At 34.2% G+C, this 16,921-nt stretch overlaps 1 protein-coding gene across 14 annotated transcripts in view; it reads right to left on the bottom strand.

Annotated features, from left to right (window-relative positions):
* The window catches only part of RIMS2 (regulating synaptic membrane exocytosis 2), a gene marked incomplete at its 5' end in the record, with an annotated part of 441,015 nt that overhangs the window by 295,674 nt on the left and 128,420 nt on the right, over positions 1–16,921 (bottom strand). The window lies entirely within an intron of this gene.

Here is a 16,921-nt window from a genome sequence, read left to right on the forward strand (position 1 = left end):
ACTAATAGTCCACTGAATCTGCTCTCATCAATGACTTCCATATTGCTAAATCCAAAGACCATTCTGTTCTTTTCTTAATATACTTCCCTCCAGTATTTGACACTAACGTTATGTTCTCCATAGCCTTTAAACCATTTTAACTCTTTGTTCCTCAGACATTTTCTCCAGATTTTTCTCTTGCTCACTAGCAATTCTGTCTCAGTGTTCTTTGCTGCCACTTATTCCTCTCTCAGATCTCTAAATGTTGGGAAAGTCCAAGTTTCTATTGCAGCTGTGTTGCAGACATCTTCTCTTCTTTCACCTACAGGTTCTCCTTAGGTGACTTAAATCCTCTATCTTCTATATGTTACAGCTTTGCCCTTACCTTCCCCTAGAATTTCAGACTCATATAACTCTCTACTTAATAACTCCATAAAAGCATCTCAAACACAACATGGCCAAACACAAATCTTAACTTCCTCACCCAAATCTATTTCTCCTGAGTTTGGTATTTTTTTTTTAAATCTTTGAACAATACCATGATTTATCTAGACGTTATCCTTGATATCTCTCTTTCACACTCCACCACACATATCCAATCTATCAGTAAGTTCTGTCAACTCCACTTCCGAAATAAAACACAAATTCATCAATATTTCTATTTTGCTATATGATTCTAGTACAAGCAACTAACACCTCTCTCCTGGACTATTTCAATAGCCTCCTAGCTTCTCTCTACATCAATTCTTGTCCCCTACACCCTTCTTCACACAACAGGATGACATTATGAAGACATAAATAATATCATCATACTCTACAATGGTATCCTATCTCATTTAAAATAAGATCTAAACTCCCTCATTTTACAGAAAGGAAGTGAGATGAATTTTTTATCCAAATGGTTGGTGACAAAGATAGACTGAGCATCAACATCTCTGACTCATAGTTCAGTGCTCCTTACATAGTGCTTCCATATCCTGGTCACTCAGCAACTGCTTACAGATACTCACATGAAAAATGTAAGCTAATTTTACAGTTTATAAGTATTGGCAGAATTTAAAAAAAGAAAAGATGTATACTATTACAAACAAAAATCCATCAGGGCTTTGAACATAAACATAGCTTTCAAATTTCAAATGCTTTGACAGAATAAAACATAAATATGTATTAAATCCCTGGTCAAAAACATGTTTAATTAATCACAGGGGAAAATATTACAATGGAAAAAAATCAAATTTTCATTATCATCCCAATATAAGACTCTAATAGTCTTAATAAGCAAAGTCAACCAGAAGAAACAGATTTCTTACCACTTTTCAAATAGGAATTTTAAATCATAACTCAAAACTTTAAACCGTATCAAATGATTTATATTAAGTGAATTTCAGATATATATCAGAAGTAGAAAACAAAGAGTTGTTTTGCATCACAACATTTTTGAGTTCATGCATTCTGCAGTCTTGGTTGTAAATATAAACTTTTTCTGAGATAAAACTAAAATATATCACTCCAACCTGCTCTAAACATACAAATCAAGTATCATGCAAAAAGTACAATTAAAATGGTTAAAGAGAATGAGTAAACAGAAAACCTAATTAGAATTAGAAAATATTACAGAGGAAAAATAAGTTGAAGCTGACATCTAAGAAAAAGACAAAAAAATGCTCAGGTGGAAATATAATAAAAGAAAAAGCTGAAAAGAAAAAATGGAAGGGGCTTGCATCAGGAAAGGGGGAAATCACCCTTAAGTTTAATTTTCCAGTTCAAGTGCTGTGTAATTAAGTAAACACAGTGAGAACTATTCTACCAATAACCTTCACACCAACCTTGAGAGACCTTTCCAGACAAAGAGGTCCAATCACACTTCAAAGCTTCCAATTGTGTCAAACAATATATACAACCATCTCTCAGGCACTTATCACAGAAATAAAATTAGTCGATTATAAGTTACAATTTTGATCTGTATACTATTTTTTGCTACATTATTTATTTGGGAAAAAATAGAGTAACCACAGATTACTAAAGAAGAAATCCACATGATTATATATTAATGCTCTTAACAACAAACTGCATCCCAAATATTAAAAGAATAGCAATAATCATGTACTGAGCTATCTGGAGATGCATCATCACTCTAATTCACTCTTTAGTATTCCTAGAGATGAGAGATCACACAAAATTAAAGCAAAACATTTAAAAGAAATATGCACTAGTATTATTATTAGTAAATGAGCGCGCGCACACACACACACAAATGTATACACTTTAGTCTCTCCTTATTTGCGGTTTTACTTCCCATGGTTTGAGATACCCATAGTCAACATGGTATGAAAATATTGCACATATTACAATATTTGGGGAGTGAGACCAATGCACATAACTTTCATTAGACTATAGTGTTATAATTGTTTTATTTTATTATTATTGTTAATTACTGTCTGATTTACAAATTAAACTTTATCATAGATATGTACAGGGGAAAAAAAATCTGTAAATAGGTGCTAGCTCTGGTTTTAAGCATTCACTGGAGGTCCTGAAATGTATCCCACGCAGATAAGGGAGGGGGAACTACTGCACAAATTAAAAATAAAATGAGACAATTTCTATAAACTTTTTTACAAATAAAAAATATATTTGAAAAACTTCTGAGTTTAAACCAAATCTCTCAATACTACAGTATCTTTGCAGATGAAGACTATAGTCAAAAAATGCCAGGACCATTTTAAGAAAAACCCTCCTGACCCACTATATATTAAACATATTCCTCTTTGCACCTCCTAAAAACTAGAGTGAGCAAAGATCTTTTACATTTGCTTAGCATGAAGAGCAAAGAGGCAAACTCAAGGGCAAGACTGCAAATCAAGTGAAAGCTTGACAAGAAAGTTAAGAGCATAGCATGGCTTAGATTTCATTATATAATCTTGCCAATGTACAACTAAACTTCTAGTGGTGATGGATCAGTAGACTACTAAAAACTTAATCGCTAATTCTCGCAGTTCTTAAAAGTAAGCTTTTGGAGGATCCCCAAGACCCATTCAGGAAACCTGAAGTGTCAATCCTAGATTTCTAATAATACTAAAATGTTATTTGTCTTTTGTGTTCTCACTGTCTCATGGGGGGACAGTATATGGTTTTCCAGAGGTTACATTATTTGTGGTATGGCAAGATATTGAATGTAAAGGAGAAAAAAATGCAATTTTCTCACTAAATTGTCCTTTCCTTTATGTATGCACTATGTTCATGTTCTATGGGTGCAAAACAAATCACCACAATCTTCGTCACTTAGTCACTATAGCATTTCTATAGGTCAAAGTCCAAGCTGGATCTTCTGCATAGGGTCTCACAAAGGTATAATCAAAGTGTTGCCCTGGCCAACCCCTTTTGGAGTTCAGGGCTCTTTTCCAAGATCATGTGGTTGCTGGCAGAATTCATTTCCTTGCAGCTATAAGACTGAGGTCCTGTTTTCTCGCTGGCTGTCAGCCAGAGAAGCTCTCAGCTCCTAGAAATCCCCCCACAGATCACAGCCACATGGTCCTCTCACAGTCCTTACCCAAGATGATGATTTTAACTTCTTCAAAGCCACCTTACTTCAATCTAAGACGCAGTTTCTCATAATGTACTCACAGAAGTGACTATCACATTATCGTTGCCACATTCTATTAGCTAGAAGTGAGTCACAGTTTCGGTACACACTCCAGGGAAAAGCAAAACTACTGGTCAAACTCAAGTTCTATCTTCTCCATATGACTAGTTCACACGCATTGAGCTCGTTGTTATTTTTTTTATTTATTTATTTGTTTTGTTTATACATGCACTGGGTACAGTCAGAAGCACGGGAGGGTGAGAGAATTCACCAGAGCCAGAGCGGGGAGCAGAGCAGGCAGAAGGACCGAAGTACACTGCTGAGGGGAGCAGCGGGCGGCAGGAGAGGTCTGCGCGCCATGTTATTTTTAAACTAAGTTATAAAGATACATTTCAATTTTTCTCAGTTTTTATTTCTAATATGATAAATATCAAAGAACATAATCCATATAAACAAAAGCTCTTTGAGACTTTTGATATTTTTAAGATTATAAAGAGGTCCCAAGACCAAAAAGCTTGAGAACCACTGCTCTTATCTAAGCTGCCATTAATATTTGCTTCCTCTAATACTTGGCACATGATAAAGATAAGAAAATTTACTTTTTCAAAGAGTTTTCCATTTTAAAACAAATTAGCATAGTCAAGCTGCCAATATGAAAAAAAATTTTAACTTTTATAAAGGACTCATGTTATTCAGATTTCTATATCATTTAGATTGAAAATCTGTACTATAATCATTTATTTTATTTTTTTAAATGTTTGAATATTCCCCACCTGATCTCATTCTGGACAATCTCAGGGAATTGCAGGAGCTATGTTCTTGAATAGATAAAAATAGTTAGGTTCTAAGCAGAGCTGAAGCAGAGGGTGTTTATCTATAGTAACATGCAGAAGGCAGAGAAGATAAGCACAGATGCTTCAGTGTGAATGAGTACAGAAGAATTGAAAGGCTCCACCATGATGCTGACTACTAATATTTATGTTATTATGAACTGATAAATTTAGATGCCTGAATTCTTGAACAATTAAATGTATCAAATAGGAGAATACATTTTTTATCTTTATGTTAAAGTCTTGACTCCAGTTTCCTATTTTTAAACTCTTGTGAAGTATGCTAGACCTTGCATTAGCCTTTAGAAATCCATTCTTGCTTCTTAAACTCCAGTACTATACAAGGTAAATCTAGTGCTCAGCTCCTGGTCTCATTCTTCCTTCCCTTTATTTTTCGAAGGCACTTGCCAAATAATTCAGCTCAGTCCTTTCTTATCACATCGGTTACGAGTTGATTATTAACCAACTTCTCTTGTAACAGCAATTATATGAAAATATCCAGTGAAAACGTCTTAACCAATATCAAAACTATTTCAGCTGGTATATATGAGGAAGCCAAATAGTAAAGGAAGCGAGGGGTGAGATCCCCAGAAGTTGGTATATAACATTAATATTGCATAAAAGCCAACTGCAGGCTTACAATACCATTTTACTGCCAAAAACCTGTGGGAAATTTTTATATGAGCATACATGGTAACACTCATTAACAAACATGTTGCAATTTACTAAAATTTATATTTTTAGGCATGGAAAGTTACATGTTAATTTTGGCATGAACAGAGAATCTCAAAAATGTTCAATTTGATGTTAACCAACAATTTTCTCAGCAACAGCTGAATAAAGAGTGCTGCTGGTAACAAACCAGCATCCTTAGCAAACAAATTACTGTCATCTTAATCTAGCTTTGCTTTCCATCTTTTCTAATTTTACTGCTAAACATTTTCTTGATACTATTATCATTACAACACTAGGTATATGGCACTCAAAAGAAAACAGAAATAAATATATTGTTAAAATAATAAAAATATATAGTTACTATCAGGAAATAACAAGTAGAGAATCAATTAAATGTCACTGATTAGGAGAATGGTATTGGCTTATAATATTTAAAGTATGACTTTAAAGCAGCTATCTCTAAAGTGAAGAACCTAGTCAAGTCATAAACTAAAGGGAATAGATAACAACTTCCTTGGACTTTGAATAAGAGAAGAAAACAGTGAATTTAAAGGTAAAACTTCTATATGGTAAAGAAAAATAACTATAACTATTACCTCTGGATGAAAAGTGAAAAGCCATCAATTCCAGTTAAAGGCATAGAGGAATGGTCACTGAAATTACCCAAAGATACTGATGGAGGCAAAGTTGAGTTGAAATTGGAATAGAACATGGCTCTAAGGTATAGATCAGTATAGGACATGGAAAAGGTTAAGTTAGAAATATTTTTAAAAAATTGAAATATTTCATCAAAATGTTTTAATCTGTCTCTAGCATTGTAAAAGGAAAAAGAAAGATTTTCAAATGTTTAGTGAGACATCCCCAGAATCAATACAGTTATCATAGCTTATGAAATTAGACTAAAAATATCCTTATCCTCAAGAATAAATAAATACACTGAATAGTTCTATATTCAAGAAAGGAAACTCATAGTTTAAAAAAAAAAACCTCCATACAAAAACTCCAGCCTCTAGCATTAGAAACAAATTCTATCAGGCTCATTTAGAGAAGAAATAACAGCCATTCTACACAAACTCTTGCAGAAAATTGAAGTCAGACAATCAAGTCCATAACTCACGAGGTCAAGATTTCCCAGACAAAAACCAATCACGTTACAAGGAAAGAAAACTACACACCAATATCCCTCATCGATGTAAATAAAGTTCTCTAATAAAAAAATTAGTAAATCAAAACAAGCAATAAATAAATGATACCATCGTGACCAAAGTATCCCAGGTATGCAAAGCTGGTACATTTGAAAATAATCTGTGTAATTTATATAACCAAACCAAAGAAGAAAAATCATATATCATCTCAACAAAAACAGAAAAAAGCAATCGACAAAATTCTACAGCCATTCATGATAAAAACTCTCAGCAAAATGAAATAGAAGAGAATTTCCTAAAACTCATTAAGACATCTATGAAAAACCAAGTAACACAATATTTGACTGTGATAGACTCAAAGCATTGACCCTGAGATTGATAAGAAGTCAAAATGTCGCTCTTGCCACTACTACTTAACACTGACTGGCAATAGCTTATAAAACAATACAAGAAATGGTAATAAAAGGCTTACAAATTGAAAAATAATAAAAGCTGTTTTTATTATAGATGACATAATCACATAAAAAATAATCTTAAAGAAAGATTAAAAAAAAAACAGGGTGGCACTGTCACAGTATAGAATAGAGGACAAAGAAGAGTTCAAAATGACCCAACTATATATATAGAAATGACATAATCACGTATACTCTAATGGGGGGGGGGGCGGGATCACCAATGTGAGGATGGATTGTTTACTGGGAACACTGTCTTTTTATGTGGAAAAGAAAGACTTGCCATATCTACAAGTGACGTCCAGGTTGATCAAAAATATACACGAAAAAGAACTATAAAGCTACTAGTGGAAAGTGTAAAAGTGTTTTTCTAGGGTCTTTGAGTGAAGGCTGACTTCTTAATCATATTTAAAAGATCCCAAACTATAAAGTAAAAGAAGCAATGAGCTTTAAATATCAAAATGAAAATATCAACAAAAATAACCCAAAGTATCTACAAGACTAACAAAAACCCAAAAGCCTAAATAATACGAAATATTTGTAATGCTATGGAGAGTCATACACACTCAGATAGCATGGATTGAGCCATACTTAAGAAAAGAACTAGTGAAACAAAATGTATACACCCTATGTCACATTATTTCCCATCTAGATACAGTGATTACAGAGAGAGTCTGGCATAGGTCCATAGGAGACACATTACAAGGTGTTCAGTGACTCCCTGTTTGTAGCAATGAGGAGTTGTGACATAGTCTACATTGTCCATCATTAATGGAATGTCAAAATATGGTAGAAACACACTAGGAAATATGTGTAATATTATTTTTCTATACTGCCATGACAAATTACCAAAATTAGTGGTTTAAAATAGCACAAGTTTATTGTTATAGAATTAAATCATGGTAGAAGCCTTAAGGGACTAAAATCAAAGCACTATATGTATTCCTTTTGGGAGGCTGTAGCAGTGAATCCTTTCCTGTTCATTCAGAGGGTTGACCGAATTCAATTCCTGTGGTCACAGGATCAAAGTCAACCACTTTTTATCTTGCTGATTGTAGAATGATAGTGGTACCCAGTTTCTAGAAGATGGTGAATTGACTTGTGGCTTCCTTTCTCTATCTTCAAATTCAACAGTAACTATCTTATGCTTTGACTCTCACCTCCTCCGTCTTCTACCTCATTTCTTTGACCCAGTCAGGCAGGGTTCTCCACTTTTAAAGACTTGTGTAATGAGACTGAACCCACCAGGACAATCCAGGCTTATAACATGAATCACACCTGCAAAGTCCCTTTTGCCATGCAAGGTGATATACTCACAGGTTCCAGGGAGCAACAGGAGATGGACATCTCTGGAATCTAACACTCTGTCTACCACAGAGTAAAATGGCTCAGAATAATGTCATGAGCATTATATTTTAAAATATATAATATCTAAAGTACTGTATCATTTATGTAATTTAAAACATACACAACACAGCATATATTATTCAAATGTATATATTTAGGTAGAAAAATACACAATAGAGGAATCCTACACAAATCACTGCAGTGCCATATGACAAATAAAACTAGCAGAACTCACCACCTCTGAGAGCAAAAATAAAATATAGTTGCAAAAGAGACACTGATGATCTAGGAACTAATATCTACACTACACAAACTCAATTTCCTATTATTTTATGCCTTTCCATCTTTAAAATTCCTTTATTAAAATTTGTTAAAAGTTTTAACAAATCTACAAAACCACCCTCAAACTGCCCATTTTGGTTCTATCATTTAAATTTGGTCATTTAATTCTCTGACTTTTCCATAGTTATGTTATGTTTTGTTACATTTATTTTTACCACTTTGAAATATTTATCAGTAGCCTGACTGATTTTCAGATTAAATATTCTTCTGGCATAGAGCATCTTCCACTGCCTTCATAGTAATCCATGTAAACTAATGTTGTAAGTAAGGAATATACTCAATAAATATTGGAAGTGAAGCACCTGAAAGCAGTATTTGCTGCAATATAGTTCCACTGGGAACTTTCTGTAAATCTAAGAACTGTGCTGTATCTTCACTAGATATCACATACAAAGACTCCAAGATGAATAGAGATATCATGTAATTTATTGTTCACACCAGGATACTTCTGAGAGTGAAATCATTGCTCTTAATAATTGCACTGGGCAACAAGGATAAGCCAGGACTTGTCCTGACAAACTGGGACATAGGTCCTACCCAAAAATAGATGAAAGAATATTAAAAGAGCAATATATTAATCAAATTCTTTAAAATGGACAAAGATGTAAAATACGGTGGTTCCAAGCAAACAGGCAAAAGAATTTTTTTAAAAATATGTTAAAGCATCTAAAATGCTGCTTCAGGGCCTCCCTGGTGGCACAGCGGTTGAGCTCTGGTTTGCAAAGCTGCCCGCAGCCTCTGCAGCACCAGTTCGTTCCCTGACCGCTGGGCGAGGGTCCCACATGGCACGCAGACCTCTCCTGCAGCCCGCTGCTCCCCTCAGCAGTGTACTTCATCAGTCTGCCTGTTCTGTTCCCCGCTCTGGCTCTGGTGAATTCTCTCACCCTCCCATGCTTCTGACTGTGCCCAGTACTTGTATAAATAAATAAATAAACACTTTAAAAAAAATAAATAAAATGCTGCTTCATCAGCACAGAAACAACAATATTCTAGGGATCAATCTTGTAAGAAGCAGCTAGTAGTTTAGTTCTGTTGGGCAAGTTAACATGTTTTTACAAAGACATTATGAAAAAAATTGGCCTAAGTTGCAGAGAAAAATTCAGTACTGGATTCCGTAAATAAATTCAATTTTTTTAAACAAGATAATTACAACTGGTAAAGGTATGGAAAAGATAAATGGTTATCTATAATCTTGTCAATGATTCCATTTATTTCCATTCATTACAGTTCAATTAATATTCAATGAGTGACTCCTATTTCTAGAACCTAAACAGGTATGTATGGACAAAGTATGTATGTAAAACAGTATGAGCTCAAGTTGTTCAAAATTTAGAGGGAATCATTAAAGTGAATGATAGCCCCTGAAGGTTCCCTCTGCACAGCCTATACAGTGGAAAACCCTGGCCCTGGCCTCAAGTTTGATCCAATACACTTGTTATTTCTTGTTTCTTCATCTTCCCAACTAAAAAGCAATCTCTGTGAGGATGTTATGTCTGCTTTATTAACTGCTATACCCTTAGCACCTAGAAATTTATCTGGCACACAATCAACAATTAAACATATGCTGAATTAGCACATGCAGCTAATTCTAGTTAAGAATAGGGTGAGCACATTCTTGAAATGTTAAGAATGAAAGATGTTTTTAATTCAACAGTCATCTTCTGTGGCTAGATTATAGCTTGCATGAAGGGCAAAGCTATGAGTGATGATGTAAGAAAGGACAGAAAATAATAAGCCTCTAAATGTATAATGATAGGATTTTGATTTGGAAAAATCTATTTCAATTAAAACCACCTCTAATTTTTGAATTTTGAGAAATCATTTCAGTATGAAAGTTACCTTAAAACCCAATTACAATATCATTATAGCAATTAAAATGTCTTAAATGTTTTCTTACTGAATCTAGAACATAGTAGGTACCATTAAAATCAAATACAGAGGTCAGACTGGAAAATTCCCTGAACAAACAAAACCATTTAAGCAAAATTTAATTTACGTTAGTTTGTAAGACGAGTGAGACTAACTTGACTGAGGTCATTTCTTGCTTGTGCCATAAGTAGAATTTAACTGTCTCCCCAAGTTGATCTGAGCAATTCCCTATCATTTAAGAAAAGGCTAATATTGCAAACCAATCACTTGAAAACCCATCACTGCCTTACATACAAGGGCAGCTTTATAACAATATTCCTTGAGTCTCATTCCATGTTCAGTGCTTGTCTTTTTTGGTGTGTGCACAATAATCTTTCATTAATTATTGCTTCGATGAATCATAAGGTTTACTTCTGCTATTTGTGAGATTTTGATAGTACTCAATAAATGTCAGCTTCCCTTAGAAAATTAAGGACTTGGACATTAAGTGCAAAATGTGAAACTATGAAAAATGGGCAAATGAACGACTTCATTAGAACTGTACTTTAAAATCATAATTCTGTAAACAAAGCATAATGTGAAAAGAGGCAAATAAACTGAGACGCAGAAAGACAAAAAGAAAGAAGGACACAACACCTCAACAGGGAGTGACAATATCTGTATTAGCAAGGTAAGGTTGAATACGAGAGATATAATAGAGATGGAATTGATCAAAAACTTAGTCACTAACTATGAAACAAGAGGAAGATTAGAAAATAATACCGAAGTACCTAGAGAGCAGGATGATTGATGGTGCAATAATACCAAGGATTGAGAGGGAATTACAAGAAGCTGCTGCCATGGAAGGGACCAGACATTTAGATTTAGAGCATTCCGATTTTAATGCATTTATGGAACAAAAGGTAAGATTGGATAGTTTGCAGTTGTAAATACAAGTCTGGTGTTATAGATCTCAGAATTAGAAACAAACATTGAAAATATTAAAATATAAAAGGCAATGATACACAAGAAGTTCTGTTTTTTTGAATCTCAAATGTTAACTTATTCTACTTATTAGTCTATTAGGGTCTAGGCAACAAGTTCAGGTGGAACTATCACAGAACTACAGTGTTTTGCTTTTGAGATGCACCTTTGCCACCTGGTGGCAAAAATGATAAATACAGGTTTATTCTTTTTATACTAAATTTTTATTTCACGTTATGCAACTACATAAGTATAAATATTTGTTCAATATATACAATTATGACATCTATAGGGAATTTCTTAAGAACTGAGACCACAACATACATTTATTCTTAATCATTTCGAAAGCTGAAATGATCTCTTGTCATTCGGTTTTTCAATGCCATGTTTTCTTATTACTGATAATATGTACACAATTCCCTTATTACTGATAATAAGGAAAAGGAGCTTTCAGCCTTCATTTTCATCATAATTGTTATTTCTCTTCTTGCTTTTTCACTCTGGCCAAAAATACATTTAAAATATGTAACTGGGAAAATCAAAATCAACAAAAATCTATGAACCAGAGACACTCTATGGGGGGTGGGGGGCGGGGAGGGGAGGGATTGGCGTCAAAATAAGGGAATTGCAATTGTATGGGGAATATAAAAATAAAATTTATTAAAAAAATAAAATAAAAATAATAAAATAAAATATGTAACTGGGGGCCTCCCTGGTGGCGCAAGGGGTTAAGTCTCAGCACTAGAAGCTATCCACAGTCACTGCAGAACAAGTTTGATCCCCAGTCAGAGAGCTAACCCATATAGCACAGCAGACCTCCCCTGTCTTGCCTGCTGCTCCCCTTAGCAGTGTATAGTGTATTTCAGTAGATCCACCTGTTCTGTTCCCCACTCTGTCTTTGGTGAATCCTCTTACTGAGCACCCCCGACTCCCGTACCTCTGGCCTGTACCCCAGTGCTTGTACGCAAAAATAAACCTTAAAAAAATAAAATATGTAAGTGGAAGAATATTATTGTTAAAAACATAATCTTTCCACTCACCAGTACCTTCCTACTTCATAATTCACTCATTACATAATCCAATATATACCACAAGACTAATTAAATGTATTATTAAAGCTTATGTTGTCAAGTTTCTTGCTTTCAAAAACTAAAAGTTTGGTTTGCTTAGAATTTAAAGTGGGTTTTTTGAAGCTAGATACATGCTTTAAACAGATTGATCAATAGAACAGAACAGAACATCTATAAATATATCCTAACATACAATAATACAAAGTGATAAAAACAGCATCTTAAATCAGGGGAAAGAAACACTTGATGATTCAATAAATAATTGTGAGGCAAAGAGGTAAGCACGCATTAAAAAGCAAAGCTGAAGGGCCTCCCCAGTGGCGCAGTGGGTTGAGCACAGCGCTGTGAAGCTGTCTGCAGCCTCTGCAGTGCGGGTTTGATTCCTGGCGGGCCAGGGAGATACCCACATGGTGAGGCAGACCTCTCCTGACTCAGCCACTGCTGCTCTCAGCAGTGTCTTCGGTCTGTCTGCCTGTTCTGTTTCCCACTCTGTCTCTGGTGAATTCTCTCACTGTCCTGCACCTCTGGCCTGTACCCCAACTCTTACATAAAAATAAATCTTTAAAAAATAAAATAAAATAATTTTTAAAAAGCAAAGCTGGCGCTGTACCTGTGAATATTTGAGGCTATCTCTCCCAAGATTGAGCTACGTAATATGACAAAAGCTAGTGATTTTGTGGTTATGAGTAAGGTCCCTAACTCAGCTGACTTTGTTGATCAAAACTGAAATTATCATTGTTAGGCCTGATCAAGCAGATAAGCCTTTTGAAGACTTTATAGAATTTAGGGACAGAGTCAGAGATTCAAAGAAAAACAGACATTCTTCTGTTGGCTTTAAAGGAAAAAAAATTGTCATGCTGTGGGGTGGGACACTTGGCATGGAACTGTGGGTGGCCTCTAAGAGCCAATGGCCTCAGTTATACAACTTCAAAGCACTAAATTTTGTCAAAAACTCAGTGAGGCTGCAAAAAAGGACCATGAACATCATATGAGATCACAGCCCCAGAGAGCAGCTTGATTTCAGCCTCACAAGACTCTCAGTTGACATCCAGCTAAGCTGAGCTCTGATCTTGACCCATGGAAACTGAGAGGTAATAAAGTTATGTTATCTTAAGCCACTAGGTTTGTAGAAAATTTTTATACAGCAATAGAAAACTAATACAAAATCCATTTCACAAAAGATTATTTTCCAATATAAATGGAGATTTCAAAAATTCACTTAAAGGTTAACAGCTCAATAAAAAATGGGCAAGATATGAAATGTTCACCAAAAAAGAAATATAGATGTTATTAAGCATATGCAAAAATACTCAACTTGACTTATGATCTAAGAAAGATTAAAAAGTACAACAGTATCATTTTTCACCACTCTGATTGGTAGAGATCAAAGTTTTATAATGATGCATTGTCTCAAGAGTGAGAAAACAGGAACCCTAATAATTTTTGATGGAATTATAGTGAGCGAGCAATTTACCAATGTCTACCAAAAAATTGAAACTACACGTGCTCTTTGACCATGAGTCCATTTCTGGGAATTTCAGTTTGTCTGAGTGATTTATTCTTATACAAAATAGTAAATACATGCATATGTATACACACATATATGTGGTTATTTATTACAACAGTGTTTGTAATAGCAAAACAAAAAAATTGGCAATACCCTAAGTGTCCATCATTAGGAACTAAATAACTTTGACACATCCAATAACAATAATGATGGGAGCACACTCATGTACTGGTAACGAAAGATCTCAACATCTGTTATTAAATGGAAAAAGATAATCAAATACTATATATGTATATGTAGGTATACGTGCTATCATTTTAAAGGAATAAATGTATACATATATAAATATATTCCTATATTGCAAAGAATATTTATAAAAATACATACAAACAAAAATAGCAACAGTTGTTGCAGAACAAAAAGAAATGCAGTGGCTAGGACATGGCATAGGTGTATAAAATAGAGTGATGATACAGAAGAAATACACCATGAAACATAAGAAAATTCCTCTTGAGCTCATAGACCCTTAAATTACTCTGAAAAAAATCAAAGAAGAGACACAAATTTTTAAATTGGTTAATTATAAAATAAGATCTTAAACCATATTTTAAATCAACATAGCAATTACTCAAATTGCTATCAAATCCATCTCTATAGCAATAATACTGTCATTTTGAATAAAATAACTTCTAACACTGATAGAGAAAAAATTGATTTTACTAAAAATATGTACTTTTCATTTGTTATTTCATTTTTTTTCTTTTAACCTATGAAGAAAGGTAGAAAACTTAAAAATATCAAAGTCATGGTAAGCTTTAATATCAAAAGACAGGTTAACTCAGAATTATATACTATGAAAGAGTTGAGAGGTTGTTCCTCTTGCCTCTGTATCCAGTGTAAGGGGCACCAAACATCAAATTCTATTTATATACTTTAGATAGGGTGATTTTTTTTATGGTCCACTGGCAAGACAAATTTTGATATTCAATGTCAGATCAAACTACATAGAGCCCATCCTTAAAAACGGTGAGACATTTTAATTGCTTCCAAATGGCAGAGTATATATTTATGTTATGTCCATCTCAATCCTTAAGTAGCACAAATAGCTGTTCAACAATGGCCCCTTGATCATATTTTTCATAGCAAAATTTGATTTCTTGTCTACTGAATCCATAGTTTGTAAGTAATTATATAAATTGCCATGCATTGCCAATACATGTGTCAATAATGCACTGATTTTTCATATTGAGGCATCTACAAAACTCCTTTCATTCATTCCAAAAACTTCTAGTGATGGTCATTTGTCTCACCACACAGAACAGCTGAGTAGAAAAGAGAGCTAACAAATCAAGACAAGCTACTAACATCAAGTTCAGAGTATGAGTCCACAATTTCAGCTGATCATAAAGTCTCTCCTCATTCTTACAAACTTGTGATTTAGTTCCCCTTTCCCTAAAACCAGCATATTATTCCATTCATTCTGTGTTTCAACAGCTATACACTCAGCGCCACTAGGCATCAGTTACTGTGTGAAGTGCTAAGAAAACAATGATGAAGATACACATGACTCTTGCATCATGAAATCTGTTTAATTTGTTAAATTATTCCTTTACTTTCACAAAGGAAATGTTCAATATCTTAAAATTGATAAGCACTGCTTTTAAATGCTTTTTAAAATAGCCATACTTAGAGATGTAATGAAATTTTTTCTATTAATGGAGCCAATAAAAAAATTGGCTCAAAAAAATTGGCACAAAAAAATTGAATTGAAATTGGAACTCTGAAATTGAAAATGACTAAAATTAATTTTAAAGAATAGTTATTTAATGTGAAAGAAAAGTCATGCTTTACAGCGTGCCATGTAAAATACACCTTCCAGATCCATAAATGGTATTTTACCATCTTTGGGTCTTAAAATAATTTTACTAACTTTGCTGCTTCTTTTTTACACTCATGTGGTTCAGTGACTAAGAGCCCCCTAGTGGATGGCAAACAAAAGAAAAACCTGGTGCAAGTTGCGCATTAGCAAAAATGCATTTTTACTTTTTTTTAAGATTTATTTATAAAATACTAAGGTACAGGCCAGAGGCGCCAAGGGGTGAGAGAATTCACCAGAGACAGAGCAGGGAGCAGAACAGGCAGAAGGACCAAAGTACATTGCTGAGGGGAGCAGCGGGCAAGACAGGAGAGGTCTGCCATGCCATGTGGGTATCTCCCTGGCCGGCTGGGAATTGAACAAGAGCCTCAGAGGCTGCGGACAGCTCCACAGCACTGCGCTCAAGCCACTGCACCACCAGCGAGGCCCACATTTTTACTTTTAACATCTTGCTAATAAAACATCTGCTGCGACTTTTAAAATTACCAAATAATAAAATACACAAATAGTTGTAGGTTTATACTATATAACAGATGACAATATCACTGTAGAAAAAATCCAGATTCATATACATTCTATGACATTCTATGAAAAGACTGCTCTATCTGCATGTTTCACATACACCTAATCTGTAATTTCCAACTTCTCTCACAAACCTAGCTTCCTGAACCTCAAAAGCTAAAGAATGACCCTTAACAAAACTAGCTTATACACAAAAGGGTAACTTGCAGGCGACATGCATCTCATCCTTAAAGAAGGAATAGCTATCTAGTATTTGAAAAGTTGGAGGAAAGAGAGACTATTGTTTTTCAGATGAGAACTCTGTTCACTGCCCATGCAGCCCACATAGAAGGAAATCACGTCAGCAAAAGTGGAGACCTATGAAATTCATCCCAACTTATTTTAATATAACTCTCAATAAAATATTTCATATAAAAAAACAGGATAAACAACAACCTATGTAGGCTTCTGGGAGATTAGGTGTAAACTGGGACTGTCCTAGGCACACTGTTATATACTGCAATTCTATGCACAGGTCACTTAAATTAACAAAACTTGAGAATGGGTCCAGTTTAATTTTATTGAAAATAGGAATAAAGATTCTATTTTTTCACCTAAATATTGACACTCAAACCATTAAAGATATTTATTCTAAAAGGACAAACTATTTGACTTCTTCTACACAATTATCATAACATATTTACATCTTTTAAAAAAAAAAGCCATACCTGGTCTGCTAGAGTTCATACCATATTCTTAAAGCAATAAATGAATTGGCTTTT

The sequence above is a fragment of the Talpa europaea genome, assembly GCF_964194135.1.
Source record: "Talpa europaea genome assembly, chromosome: 3".
In the NCBI taxonomy this organism is placed as follows: domain Eukaryota; kingdom Metazoa; phylum Chordata; class Mammalia; order Eulipotyphla; family Talpidae; genus Talpa; species Talpa europaea.